This window comes from Panthera tigris, chromosome D3 (assembly GCF_018350195.1).
Source record: "Panthera tigris isolate Pti1 chromosome D3, P.tigris_Pti1_mat1.1, whole genome shotgun sequence".
Classification (NCBI taxonomy): domain Eukaryota; kingdom Metazoa; phylum Chordata; class Mammalia; order Carnivora; family Felidae; genus Panthera; species Panthera tigris.
The window spans coordinates 45,312,246-45,323,477 of record NC_056671.1 but is presented as its reverse complement, the minus strand read 5'-3'; the positions used below and the strand labels follow the sequence as shown (position 1 = coordinate 45,323,477).

General features: G+C 40.5%; 1 pseudogene; it reads right to left on the bottom strand.

Annotated features, from left to right (window-relative positions):
* Positions 1-1,034: 1,034 nt before the first annotated feature.
* On the bottom strand, positions 1,035-1,603 carry LOC102954426 (annotated as a pseudogene).
* Positions 1,604-11,232: the final 9,629 nt, after the last annotated feature.

Genomic DNA, 11,232 nt, shown 5'->3' with positions numbered 1-11,232 from the left:
CTTTAAAACTTGTTCATCACTTGGCTTTTCTGATTTCCCTGCTTTATCAACCACTATTTCTGTTTCCTATACTGATTCCTACTCTTTTTTTCCAAATGATTATGCTGAAATGACCCCAAACTCAGTTTTTAGAACTGTTATCAACACAGACTCTTTCTTTATATCTCATTATTCCAAGAGCTTTAAATAACAAATCAGTAACAGAAAGACAAACAAACAAACAAAAATGAAAACCAAAACCAAAAACCAAATCTGTGAGGATGACTATAAATATTTATCTCTAGCTTGGATCTTCCCCCTGAACTTCAGGCTCATATATCCAACCTCTTCAGTATCTTCACTGGAGTGTCCACAGACATCTCAGACCTAATGTGTCCAACACTGAATTCCTGACATCCACCCTTTTCCTGCTCCACATGCCTATGCAGTTTTTTTCCATCTTAATTATGACAACTATTTGCTTCTAATTTGAGATGAAAACTTTGTCTTTGAATCTAGAGTGAGTCTCTTGTAGGCGGCATATAGTTGGATCATTTTTTCTTTTAATACATTCTGGCAGTATCTGTATTTTAATTGCCAAGTTTAATCCATTTATATTCAAAGCAATTGCTCATAGGGAAGAACTATTTCTGCCGTTTTTCTGTGTTTTTTATGTATCAATTTTTTTGTTGTTGTTTCTCAGTTCCTCTAATACTGCCTTCATTTGTGTTTGATCTTTTTTCCCTACTGTATCATGTGATTTTTTCATTTCCTCTTCTGTATAAACTTGTAGTTATCTTCATAGTGGTTACCATGGGAATTATAACTAATAATCTTGCATTTATAACACTGTAGTTTGAATTGATACCAACTTAGTATCTTTCTTTCTTTCTTTCTTTCTTTCTTTCTTTCTTTCTTTCTTCCTTTCTTTTTTGCTGCAAAAAAGCTTTATTGTTTTCATTTCATCCATGGCTTGGGAGAGGGCTCAGGGTGGTTAAAAAGCTGCCTAGTGGATACAAGGAGAGACTCAAGCACAAGCCCTGGCACCTGGGGGAATGCCAAAGGGACCCTCTCAAAGGCTGCTGGGCTCCAGAGACTTCTAGTCGTGCTTGAGGGTGAGTCTTTCGAAGAGATACTCGCCCAGCCCAGCCTGGGAGCCGAACAGCCTGTGATTAGTCAGGTGGTCACCCATCTTCTTGATGAGTTTCACCTCCTCATCTAGAAAGCGATTCTCCATGAAGTCACAGAGATGGGGGTCTGCACGGGCAGAACCCAGGGCATGCAGATCCCAAAGGGCCTGGTTCAAGTTCTTCTCCAGAAGCAGGGAGGCTACCATGGCATTCAGGGTTTTACCCTACTCATCTTGGGACGGCTTCTGCATGTCTTGGAAGAGGGTGCGACCCTGTGCTGGTTTTGCATCTTCAACAGATGCTCAGCTCCCCTCTGGCTTCTCTTCAGCTAACTCGCAGAAGAAGTGGCCCACATCCTCCAGAGCCACATCGTCACTGTCGAAATAGAAGCCCAGAGAGAGGTAGGTGTAGGAGGCCCACAGATACATATTGACCAGTCAGTTGAGGGCAGCCTCTACCTCGGTGGAATAATTCTGATGAATCTGGGAGCTCATGGTTGATCGATGATAAGGAGCTAAGTTCAAAATCGGGTGTTGGCTGGTCGTGGAGGCAGAGGGTGGGCAAAAAGATGGCTCTGAAGGTTGTGATTGGAAAAAAGGTTGGAGGGTGTTCAGAGGCTGGTAGTGTTGGGAAAATGAATAAAGTTTTACACCGTAAGATGGCAGATGGGACTAAAACAAGCTCTGGTCTCTAGCTTGGAGACCCCTCTTCTGGGTTCTTCTTGCCCTGTTTGCTGCGGGCGAAAACCCCCACAGATATGGAAGCTGACAACTATAAATTACCCTTCCCACTTGGATTTGGTGCTCAGATCTTTGGAGAAACAGTCTCCTCTGAACCTGCCGGTGTTAAATAAATCTCTGATCCACTGTACAGTGGAAGGGCATCCCTGGGTCTGTTCCGTCTGTTCCAAACACTGTTGAAGCAAGAGACAGATCCACAGGACCACCAGGAGCACTGGCCTTAGTTTCAGTACCATAAAGAAATTGTGCTCCTACACAGCTTTGCTTTCTTTATGTTATTGTCACAAATTTTATCTGTATACATTATATACCTATTAACACAGAATTATAATTTTTTATGAATTTGGCTTTTTATCAACTTAGCTTTTTATTTAATTGGCTTATCATATAGGAAAAAAAAGAGGGTTTACAGAACAAAAAAAAATACTGCCATTTGAATTTACCTATGTATGTAGGTACATACAAAACCTTTACTAGAGTTCTTTATTTCTTCATATGGCTCTGAGTTACTATCCAGTGTTCTTTCATTTTAGTCTGAAGGAGTCCTTTTAGCATTTCTTATAGGGAATGTCTACTAGTGATGAGCTTTTTCAATTTTTTGTTTACCTGAGAATATCTTAATTTCTCCTTCATTTTTGAAAGATAATTTTGCCAGATGTATAATTCTTGATTGGCAGGTTTTTCTCCCCCATTCAGCCCTTTAAATAAATCATCTCAATGCCTTCTGGAATCTGTAGCTTCTTAATAAATTAGCTCTTCAGGTGCCTGGGTTGCTCAGTCAGTTAAGCGTCTGACTCTTGATTTTGATTCAGGTCATGTTCTCATTGTTTGTGGGATCGAGCCCCATGTCTGGCTCCACACTGGAAACATGGAGCCTGCTTGGGATTCTCTCTCCTTCTCTCTTTGCCCCTCCCATGCTAGTGCACGTGCATGTGCTCTCTCTCTCTCAAAATTGAAAGATAAATATTTAAAAAGGAAAGAAGAAAGGGACTGGTAAGATTTAAAAAAATTAGCTTTTTATCTTTTTAATGATCCCTTGGATATGACAAGTTACTTCTCTCTTGCTGCTGTCAAGATTCTTTCTGTGTCTTTGGCTTTCAACGATTAGATTATAACATGTCAGTGTGGATCTTATCCTATATGTGAAGTTTATCAGAGTTGGAGTTTGAGTTTCTTGAATGTCAGGATTCATATCTTTCCTCAAATTTGGGAAGTTATTAGCCATTATTTCTTCAAATATTCTTTCTGCTCCTTTTTCTCTCTCCTTTCCTTCTGGAACTCACATTATGCATATGTTGGCATGCTTGATGGTGTCCCCAGAATCTCTGAAGCTGTATGTTGCTCTGTATTACTGTTTGTTTTCTATTTGTCCATAAGTTCTTTGTTCCTTCCCCCCCTTTTTTCCCTGCCTTCTTTTGGATTAATTGCATATTTAAAAAACTTTTGTTTTCTCTCCATTTTGCTATATTCTTTGTTTTATTTTTTAGTGGTTGCTTAGTGTATCTAACATGCATTTTTAAGTTATGACAGTCTACCTTCTATTATATTGTGCTACTTTCACCATTCACTTATAAGGACTCTTGTAATTACATTGGGTCCACCCACATAATCTAGAATAATCCCCTTATCTCAAGATCCTTAACTTAATCGTATCTGTAAAGTCCCTTCTACAATGTAGGGTAACATATTCTTAGGTTCAATGGATTAGGACATAGATATCTTTGGGAGGGGCCGTTACTCAGCCATCCTATAAAGCATTGATATAAAGTATATCTCTTTCTTCATTCTCTCCCATTAAACTATTCATTAAGTAACTACATGCTGAGGGCATCTTTAGCAGAAAGTTTCCATGTGGACAAAAAGAAAAAGTTTAGAAGAAAAGGCAGAGTGGTAGAGAGGAATGATCCCTGAACTTGGGTTCTAGTCCTAGATCTGTTTATCAGTAGCTGTTTATTTTAAAAAATAATCTACCTCTCCAAACCTCTGTTTTCTTGTAAGGTAAAATAACTAGGAAATCTCTTAGAACCTTCTGTTTCTATAATTTGATAAATCTTATGTATCCCACAATTTGATTAAATCAGGATATGAAATGTGGTCATTGCAGAGTAGATTCAAGGCTTGTGATCCAGCGCCTTCTATAGATTTTGCAAGGAGGTTCAGTTCTTTAGATAAAAGAGAACATTCTGCTTTTGCTACCAGAAGAGAACTGTACAAATCTAGTTGCACATGAGGTAATATAACCTAAACAGAGCTATTGGGGGAAGGCCCAGGAGCCAGAGAACAAAGATGAGAAAAAAGACAAAGAACTGGCATGGTCTCAGTGGTCAGGAGGGATACCTTCTAGCACTGTTCCAAGAAGATCCAACCAAGGTGCAGGTAAAAGCCCCATCATCAAACACTTGCAAAGCCTTTCCCTGAGGTCATGCCATGGAAAAACAGACAGACAGTGACTCAGAACCTTAGCTGTGTGTGGGAGCCACTGAAATAAACTGTCAAGGAGGAAAGGTGGATTGCAACAGCTTCCACCAATGGTACCGTGGCAGTATACAAACTGGGTATAGAGTGGAGGCAGAATTCATAATCAAAAGTATTGTCAGAGATCAAGAAAGTGCCTGCAGGTTGCTAATCAGCATGTGGGTCTGCATGCCTAAAAGTGAAATGACAGGGAAGATGCCTCTTCTGCTGGGACTTTGTCAGCTATCCAGATGCCAGAGTGAGAAACAGATTCTGTTGTGGCAAGAGGGCCAGAAAAATCTTCATTCTTAATCTGGCCCATCACCTGAGAATTTGCACCATGTGAAAAAGCTGATGGTGGGTAACAGCTGCATGTTGAATGAAGCAGCGAGCATGCCAGCCACACTTCATATTGAGTTTAATGAAGAGATCAAACTTATTTTTCCAGAGTTCTGTCAGAGATCATGAGGGAACACAGACATATATTAAAGCAAAACAATGGATCATTAGAGATGGGACCAGTTGTTTGACTGGAATAATTTGAATACAATTGCTAAGGACAAAAGTCCATGTGTAAGGAGGGGGAAACCTTTCATTCTCATGCTAAAGAGAGAAGGGATTATAGAGAAAGATTTTTGATGTTTAATTTTACTATAAGATTACAGAAAAATTGGGGCACCTGTGTGGCTCAGTTGGTTGAGCATCTGACTTTGGCTCAGGTCATGATCTTGCAGTTTGTGGGTTCGAGTCCCCCATTGGGCTCTGTGCTGACAGCTCAGAGCCTGAAGCCTGTTTCAGATTCTGTGTCTCCCTCTTTCTGCCCCTCCCCCACTTGCACTCTGTCACTTTCCCAAAAATAAACATTAAGAAAAAAGATAACAGAAAAATCTTACTAGCTTTTTGGTAGGTATGCCACAATTATGTCAAATTCCTGGAACACATCACTAAAATAATTTTCATTTAGGTGGTTATAATCTTTAGCGTGTGGGCATTAGACTAGTAAGTTATATGGACTATTAATTCACTGACAAATTTGAAGAGAAAAATTAGTAAAATCGTTTGTAAGCCTGGACTGTTCTAGCAGTTTGATCAAAATGGTACATTTGGTATGTCTGAGCAGAAATATTTAAATTTTTTTTTTAACGTTTATTTTATTTTTGGGACAGAGAGAGACAGAGCATGAACGGGGGAGGGGCAATGAGAGAGGGAGACACAGAATCGGAAGCAGGCTCCAGGCTCCGAGCCATCAGCCCAGAGCCTGACGCGGGGCTCGAACTCACGGACCGCGAGATCGTGACCTGAGCCGAAGTTGGACGCTTAACCGGCTGAGCCACCCAGGCGCCCCATGAGCAGAAATATTTATAATGTCTTTTGATATGAGAAAGAGGGAAACAATGCCAGTGGTATAAAATAAACTCTGGACCTCTAAGCAAAAGATGGCCCTCCTTGTAGCTTGCTCATTGGCAGAATAAAAGACTTCTTCATGGTTTGTTGTTTCTAAATTCATTCTCAAGCCAGAGTTGAGTAAAATGCATGATTAGAGGCTTCTCCAATTGGGAGTATCATTGTAAGGCAGAACCTGTTTTCTTTTCTAAAATTAGAAAATTGCAGGGGTGCCTGGGTGGCTCAGGTCATGATCTTAGGGTCCTGGGATCCTGCCCTACTTTGGGCTCTGTGCTGAGGGTGGAGCCTGCTTGAGATTCTGTCTCTCCCCCTCTTTCTGCCTCCCCCCTCCCCCTTGTAGTCTCTCTCAAGAAAAGAAAAGAAAAAAGAAAAGAAAAGAAAAGAAAAAAGAAAATTCCAGTGGGATGCAGAGGAGCTAGTGATGTAAAGGAGAGAGGATCATAGAAAAATCTTTTTGGCTTTCTAGTAGCATTAGCGGAAGTAGCAAAATCAAGCTTCTGGCTTAGCAGTAGCAGTGGACTGGTTTTCAGTAGTAGTTGCAACAAGACTGAATTTACAGGGTAGCAGTGGGAGCAATGTTAGGGGTGATGGTGGTTGCCTCACAATTGAATTCCTGGGAGCAGTTGTGCAAGTCATAGTGTTTACCATTCTTTGGCATTATCTGTGACTGCTTTACTGGATGAGTTTGGCAGCATGATTTTGGCATTAATTTCTTGGTATGTAGCTCCAAGCCTGGTTTTCCAGACCTCCTATTTATTTTGTAAGCTGCCTAATGTCCTTTTAATAGATTATTTTCACTTTAGTTCTGCTAGACTTTGGTTTGCTGCTTGCAACTCAGAACCTGGATACCTCTGGGACCTTGTTAAAATATAGATTCCAGGGCCTAGAAAAAATCAATCAGAATATCTGGCATTGGGGCACAAGAATCTAATTTAAAAAAAAATTTTTTTTAATGTTTATTTTTTTTAAGAGAGAGAAAGAGACAGAGTGCGAGTGGGGAAGGGCAGAGAGAGAAGGAGACACAGAATCTGAAGCAGGCTCTAGGCTCCCAGCCATCAGTACAGAGCCCAATGTGAGCTCAAACTCAGGAACCGCAAGATCATGACCTGAGGGGAAGTCAGTCGCTTAACCGACTGAGCCACCCAGGTGCCCCCACTTACAAATTTTTTTTTCATGTTTATTTATTTTTGAGAGAGAGAGAAGAATCTAATTTTTTAAAGATCCTGAATCAATCAATATTTTCTTTTTCTGTAGAAAGTGACAGAGAACTGAATTCAAACCAGTTTACACAAAAAAGGGAATGCATTCACATAATTTAAAAGTGTAGGGAGTAGATATTTGGGCAGTACTGAATTCAGAGCTCAAGCAATGCCTTTGGGATTTGGGTTCTACATTTCCTGGTTCTGTTTTCTGTAGTGTTTTCTTCAGTCTAACATCCCATGCCGTTGCAAGATGGTGGTAGAGACATCCTCTCAGCTTGTGTTCTAGTAAACAGAACACTTGTCCTTGTCCTGGAAGCCATGGTTCTGATGGAGATCCATGTCTAAAATGTGAGGCTCCAATTAGTTGACCTGAGTCTCCTACCACCTCTGGAGCCCAGGTTCTTTCAGGAGCACATTTTCTCTTTTCCCTTGACTGATGGTATCAATTTTTTTGTTAACCAATAGATATCCTCATGTTTGCAGTTGAGTTGTATATTCATTCAGTCATTTATTCACAAATAGATTGAACTTATAAGGCATTGTGTTAGGCAAAGGGGATTTAAAGTTGAATATGATATGGTCCTTCTTTTAAAAGAGTATAGATTCTAGTGGAGGAGACACATAAATAAAACAGTATTTAAATCTATTTGAGGGACATTTGTGTGGATCAGTCAGTTAAGCTTCTGACTCTTGATCTCAACTCAGGTCTTGATCTCAGGGTTGTGAGTTCAAGCCCTTTGTTGGGCTCCAGACTGGGCATGAAGCCTACTTAAAAAAAAAATCCATTTGATTTATTATTGAATATCAAATGCTTGGCACTCTTCTAATGCTACGTATATAGCAGTGAATAAAATAAATACTTGTCCTAACAGAGCTTATATTATAATGGAATAAGACAGAAGATAAAACAATAAACACAATATAAGAGACAGTGACAAGTTTAATCGAAAATAGTCAGACAGGGCCTCTCTGAGAGGGTGGCAGAGATGTGAAGGAAATGAGGGAGTGAGCATGTGGATATCCCCAGGAAGAACATACCCGACAGAGGAAACATCAGGTGTTGAGGACCTGAGGCAGGACCAGGACCATGCTTGGCCAGTGTAGTTGGAGTAGAATCCTGGGGTGAGTTGTTGAAGGTGAGTTTAGGGAGGGAGTTGGGGGGCTAGATTATGTAGGGTCTTATAAAACATTGTAATGCCTCTGATATGGGAAAAACTTGGGGATTCTGAACAGAGAAGAGACATGGTACACTTGTTTCAAACACTCTGGCTGTTGTTTGAAAGGAGACAAGATGGAAGCTGGGAGACCAGTTGAGGCTGTTACACAATTTGAGTGAGACAGAATGGGACTGACCAGGATGATGAGTAAGAAGTGATTGGATTGTGGATATATTTTGAAGGCAGATCTTACAAGATTGGCCAGTGGATTGAAGGTGAGCTGTGAGAGAAAGAGGAGTCATGGATGACTCCAAGGTTTTTGGCTTGGGCAACTGGAAGAATGAAATTGTTATTTACTGAAAAGGGAAGATTGCTGAAGGAGTTTGGTAGGCTGCCTACTAGACATTCAAGTGCATGTGTTAAGTCGTTAGTTGGGTATTCTAGTCTAGTTCAGTGTAGATGTTTGGTTTGGGATTCATATTTGGGCACTGCTCTCCTTACAGATGTTATTTAAAGCTATGAAATTGATAACATCACCTAGAGAGTGAGTCAGTGGAGCATAGAAAAGAGCACTCCAGGTTTTAGAGATCAGACTGAAGAGGAGAAGCAGCAAAGGGGATGAAGTAGTAGCTGCCAGTGAGATAGGAGGAGAACAAGGCGCCGACTAGAAGCCAAGAAAGTCTTCCAAGAGAGAAGGAGTAATCAATTGTATCAAATGCTGCAACTGTGCTAGATCAGTAAGATGAAGACTAAGGGTGGACCATTATTCATGGCCATGTTGAAGACATTTGTGACTTTGTCAAGAGTTATTTTGCTAGAAATGTCAAGATGAAAAAACAACTTAATGTGTTCCAGAGAAAAGGGAGGAGAGGATGGGATGACAGTGGGTATGGACAGTTTTTTTGTGGGGGACTTGCTATAGAGGAGAGCAGAGAGATGGGGGTGGGTAGTTGGAAGTGGTGTGGGGTCAAGTGAGGGCTGTGTGATAAGTGAGTATAAGTGTAGTGTAGTTAGGGTACTTTGCAAGTACATAAGAGATTTGCTGTGGGAGATGTTAGGATAACGTTTACAGGAAGGTCCAGCACTTCGTTGTAATAGAAGAGGAAGAGAAGATTTTTCAAATGAGGGATATGTTTAAAGGTACATAAATGTGACACAACATGAGGTTTGGCAAACTGCAAGGAATTGGAACTGAAAGAAAAGGCCATGAGGCACAGGATAGTCAATATCACACCTTGAAGTGAATTTTACTCTTTAAGTGACATAGAGAACTTGTGAAATAGTTTAAGTAGGGAAGTGAAGTGATGAGATTTGCATCTTCCAAAGAGAAGCCTAGAAGCAGTGCAGCAGATAGATTGAAGTAGGGATAGACTGACATCAAAAAGACAGGAGATTATTGTAGGAACTCAGGTAAAAGTGATGAAAGACTGATTTTAGGCAAATGGCAGTGAAATTAGAGGGAACAACTATGCAAGATATGAAGAAGTTAGGATCCATAAGAGTCTGGTTATTTGGAGGTCAAGGAGTGGAGTGTGCAGGGAAGAAATGTAACAGGACTTTCAGGATGTTAGGTCATTAGCAGAGCTAAGGACTAGAGGATTCGTTTTTAAAATACTATGTTAGTATTGGATATGTTGAGTTTAAGAGATAGGAGATTTTAAGGTGACAAATGTAGCAGACATTATGAATTTGGAGTTCCAAGAAGAAGTTTGGGCTGCACACATAGATCTGGGAATCGTGAGACATAAATTTTGGCTAAGTCATGGATTTGGATGAAGTCACTCAGAGAGAGGGTGCAGAGCAAAAGTTCTTAATCTGAAATTTGCTTAATGTAGCTGGAGGAAAACATCCAGCTGTGCTGAGTGGTCCCACTTTAAAAGTATGACCACATGTTTTTATTTTTTTAATGTGTATTTATTTATTTTTGAAAGAGATTGAGAGAGAGACAGAGAGAGAGAGAGGCAGAGAGAGAGGGAGACAGAGAATCCCGAGCAGGCTCTGTACTGCCAGCACAGAGCCTGATGTGGGGCTCTAACTCACAAACCGTGAGAGCACGACCTGAGCTGAAATCAAGAGTTGGCTGCTTAACCGACTGAGCCATCTAGGTGCCCCTGACCACATGTTCTAAGTGATCCTTTCATGGCAGGGCAGCAACCTTATTTCTCAACCCTGTAACTACCCTTCCTTTATCTTCACATTCAACTGATGATTTTGCATCTAATTGAGAAAACAGGAACAGTTACAAGAGAACAACTTCACCTTCTGACCAACGAATCTACTGGTTACTGTGCATCTGTACACATACTGCTTTTTTTCTTGTTGCAACATGGAAACTGTTCCAGCTTCTAGCTCTAGTTGCACTGGGTCGTGGCCCCTCTTCTACTCAAAGACTTTGCTTTTGCAATCATCCCCTTTCTCTTCTGCATCATCTGTTTTCTCCTCTTTACTCATCATCCCAACCTCATGCTGTAATATGACTCCATCTGGAGAGGGTCTCTCGTGACCTCACATTCATATCCCCCACCATTTCTGTTTTCCTTCATAACAGTTCTCTTGAAAGAATTGTCTGTAATCACTCTCTCACCTCCCATTATTTCTGGAATACACTCTGGTCAGGCTCTTGTCTCTGATTCTACTAAAACCAATCTTAAGGTTGGTAAAGATCTCTTTCTTGCCAAGTTCAATAAACAATTCTTAATCTTCATCTTACTCAATCTCTTAGCAGTATGTGACACAGTTGATTACTCCCTCTTACTTGAATCGCTTTTGTGTTGTTGTTGGCTTCCAGAACCTGTTATTTTCTTAGTTTTCTTCTTATCTCACCAGCTGCTTCCTTCTCAGTCGCCTTTACTGGGTCTTTCTATTCTTACTGAAATTGAAAGGGTAAAATACCCCAGAGCTGAGTCTTCAGCTTTTTCTTCTTTATTTGCTCTTCTCCTGAGGTGATCTCATCCAGAGTCATGGCTTTAAATAACATCTGGTCAAATATGTGTCTCAGAGAGGTCTTTCTTCTCTATGACTCTCCTACCCTGCTTTGTTTTTCTTCATGGCAATTATCACTATTTGAAATCACATATGTATTTAAACGTATTTACTTATTGTCTGTCTTCCCCATGAGAACAGGGTTCTTGTCTGTTGTGTTCTCTATTGTATCCTCAGCAACTAG